Here is a 4,529-nt window from a genome sequence, read left to right on the forward strand (position 1 = left end):
AAAACACATTGCAATTAAATATCACTTCATCAGAGAAGTAGAAACGACTAGAGAAATCAAGATGGAGTATTGTAAGATTGAAGACCAAGTTGCTGACATATTCACAAAGGCACTGCTGAGAGCAAGATTCGAACAGTTGCACACTATGATAGGAGTTAGAGAAATTTGTATCAAGGAGGAGTGTTAAAATATGATACAAACTTCTAGAATAATCTAGATTCTTATAGAAAAATACATAGGTATGCTAGTAATTACTAGATACAAATTCTAGAATCATGTAGATAATTATATATATAGATAGAAAACTCTAAAAATAGATATCTCTAGAGTTTTCTATATAAAACATGAATGATGTGTTAAGGCCTATAAATAAGCCATGTACTCAACATTTGTACCAAGCAACTAGTAAGTAATTTTCACTACTTAAATCTATTCCAACTATTCCTCTAAACTAGTTTTCCTTTCAACTAAGCCTATTATTATAAATTTGTCTCCCCATTCTTTCTACCAATCAAATAAGCTTTTACTATTTCATAATTCATAAACTAACAATGGAATTTAGTTTTTCTCTCTTTTGGTACATCGGTGTTTCAATTTTCAATAGATGAGCAGGAGGATTATCTATTGATTTGATTCTATCCACATTTCATAAAAACGATTTTACTAATAATAAATTAACCAAAGTTTTGTTTTATTAATGTGTTGTCTTGAACCTTTAACATTCACTTTACCAAACAACGTGGGATGATGGGACTATATATCAATTAAATCAAGATCGCTAATGAATGAGGTTTATTTATTGTTATATGGTCATTGTTTTCTAAGATTTGTGAACTTATCAAGATATATATAATTGTTATACGACCATTCCTGATAATGTAAAGTTGTAAACTACTCCTGATAATGTAAATTTGTAAACTACTCCTCCCACTTCTATAATGTGGTGTGTTTAATAATGTTACTTTTCTCTTTATTTTATAATAGGTATTGTATTTTAAAAAAAATTAAACTAAATATCATATTAATTTTTTTAATATATTACAAGAATATTATCATATACTAACACATATCCTATAGACACATAAAAATAATCACTAAGAGTTATTTTTATTTATATAATAAATATAATATATATTGGTATATTGTTAAAATATGTAAATAGATGTTATAGTGACACACAAAATATATTTTTAAGTTTTATTCAAAATAAACACTAAATTATGTGTAATTATATGTTAAATAGATATATACCTATAAATATTATATATATAGTGACACTTTTTATATGTTAAAATATTTGGCATTCGTTGGGCCGTCATGATTTTGTCCTTTAAAAGGTGTCTTGGTGGGTTAAGGAGAGAGAGTATTTATAAATTATAGTCTTGACTCCTAAGCGATGTGAGACTTTTAGGTATACTGCAACACTAGTAATATTAGTTGCTTCTTTTCATTTTACTCCTTATAATATATTTTAGAAAATAATTATTGTGTTATATTATTTCTAAAAAAAATATAATCATGAGGATAATTAATTTTGTAAAGTTAATATTATTTTTATATATTTATTCAATTTTTTAATTTGTATTAAAAATCAGGGATAACATTTATTATGAGACTGATTATTATGTTATGTTGTTTCTAGTAAAAAAAATCAATCACAAAATTAATTTTGTAAAATTATTTTTTTTGTACGTATTAGACTTTTTCTGTGTAAAAAAATTTGAAATAACATTTATTAGGAGATCGAAAGTAATTTTGTATGGTTCTCCAAAGTCCAAAACACAAGTCATTAGTAGATCTTGTAATTTTAACATTAATTTTTTTATTATTATTAAAAGTAACATTATATATTTGCTAGTTATATGAGGTGACATTATAGTTTCACGTGACACTTGGGATGCGCGCACCTAAACCATCCTAGCAAACAGGACGTGACACCCCACAATGGAAATCGCAAAGAATAATTCATGCATGAAAAATATGGTGTACAAATTAAGACAGTGATGTATCAATTAAATGCATAAGTTTATATTAAAAAAATAAAAATAAAAAATGCTTTGTGTGTGTGTGTGTGTTTTTTTTTTTCATTTTTAATTTATGGAAATTAAACATGGATGGGTGAGTTTACAATATTTACAGACTCTGCTCCACTAAGACTTCCGTAATGTTGAGTTTAATCAAATGTAAGATTGTATTATTATATTAAAACCTTAAATAAGATCTTCTTAATTTTAATTTTAATTTTTTTTATCTAATAAAGCAACAACACAAATATTATTTAACAAATAATATATTTATTTAAAAGTATAACTTAATTACATTTGTAGTGTTTTGTTTTTCTCAATTTACAATTTTTGTCTCTTATTTAAAATAGAGATATTTATCCTTTTTATTTTTTAAAATGTGATTTTTAATTTAATATTCGTTAATCGTTAAATTTTGACATTATACACTAATTTATCACTATTTAACTGATGTGATATTTATTAATATGATATGTAATAATAAAATTTTTAAAATAATATATAATTTTTTTTTGTTTATATATATTTTAATGAATGATTAATATATATTTTATGAATAAATTTTGTATAAATAATTTTTAGTTTATTTTATCTCCAAATATCATATTACTAGATGTCATATTACTTAAGTATGAGTAAATATTAACATTTAATAATTAATAAATATCAATTTGATGAGAGAATTAAAATTTAATATTTTTAAAATTAAAAAAACTAAAATTACATATTTTTATTTGTGACATTAATTAGTTCTAATTTTAATTTTTTTTAATTACGATTGAAGGTCAAATATTATTCTGAATAATTAATATATTTTAAGTTGTAAGACATCATTACAAATTATATGTCAAAGAAATATTCTATCATTAAAGTTTCTTCAACTTCCCACTATCTTTCTCTCTAACCTAAATTTTACTCTCCCCTTGTATGAATACATGAATTCTTGACTCTTAGGATTTTATATGTTTCTCTGATCTTACACTTTATCGCTCCACTCACTTAAGCTACCACGATGGTTCACTTAAGGGAACTCGTGTAGCCATCTAGTGTTGTTATCGACCTTATTAGCTCGCTTAAATGTATTGGTGTTCAAGCTTAAGCTAGCAAGGTTCTTCAATCTGCTTTTGCTCTCGACCTTAACTTGCTTAAGTGAGTATTTGTCTTTGCTTAAGCAAGCGAACTTTCATTCATAAGTTGCCCTCTACCTTGCCTCATCTGAGTGAAGGACAATAACTCTTAGTGAGTTAGTGTCTTCAAGAATTTGTACCTTTTAACTGACTTTTTCACTTCTCCTTTTCTTGTGTTTATCAACACACAAAAACATAAAACATATTTACTAAACTAAGAATTTACGTGACAACAACCAAAACCAACTTTTATGCTTGTTTTAATCAAAAATAGGATTCAAAAGCATAATACATACTCAATAATTACCTAAACTTACTTTATATATATATATTATCCTGTTAATGAGTTAAACAAGTTAAGCTCAAACTTAATTCTTTTAGCAAGTTATCAAGCTCAATTTTTCACTTATTAGATAAACGAGCCAAAATTTAAAAATTTAAATTTTTTTCACGAGTCAAACTTAAATTTTAAGAGAGTACTTCAACTTGAATCAACTCCTTTACACCTTACTTAGACATTATATTTAATCTTCCTAATTATTATTTAAAAATTATTACAATATGACCTTATGTGAGGGAAGTAATTATAAACATTAAAAAAAATAGTGTTAGTACAAGCCCACAAAATTCCAATATTATCATTTAGAATCAAACAGTGAAAATTACAGAAATTTCGAGCACAACACAAATTGAAACTATCAACACCCCTAAAAACATTATGGAATAAATGTAAGACTTAAGGAATAAAACAAAACTATCCATTGATCAACCTCACAACAACAACGACAAAGTCATAGATAGATTAGTTTATAGAATCTACATCCTTTGCTGTGGTTTGTAACTTTGTATTATTATGGTCGATGAGGGAAATTAGATGATTTCATTACTTGATTAAAATCCTTAACACGGTTTATTTTTGAGTCCGGAAGTAAAAAATAAATAATTCTATGTTTTTATTTGGTGGCTATATTTTCTCATCTGTGATAGGGTCCAAATTCTATAGCTGGTAGTAGCGAAGTAAAGCAAAGCATTGTTATATTGCATGTGTTGGGTTCAGTAATAAGACAAAGAAAGCACGCGTACACCACAACTAACTGTCGCTTTCTCCATAGTTGGATGCTAACCAACAAAGGTTGTCCTCCTGCCTTCTGGATTTCCTTTCTTTTAAACACATCTAACAAAATTCTCTCTCCGATTGATTGTTTAACAATTTAGAACTTGAATTTCTTATATATATTTTTTATTAAAAAGTTTAAGCTAGTTTCTTATATACATTTTTTTTATTAAAATGTTTATGTTAGTTAGGTTCCAGATAGATCATAACTGATCTAAGGCCCAAGGCCCAGAAAAACTCTAATCTACACGAAGATACGTGCAT

This window comes from Cajanus cajan, chromosome 2, assembly GCF_000230855.2.
Source record: "Cajanus cajan strain Asha chromosome 2, NIPB_CcT2T_4, whole genome shotgun sequence".
Lineage (NCBI taxonomy): Eukaryota > Viridiplantae > Streptophyta > Magnoliopsida > Fabales > Fabaceae > Cajanus > Cajanus cajan.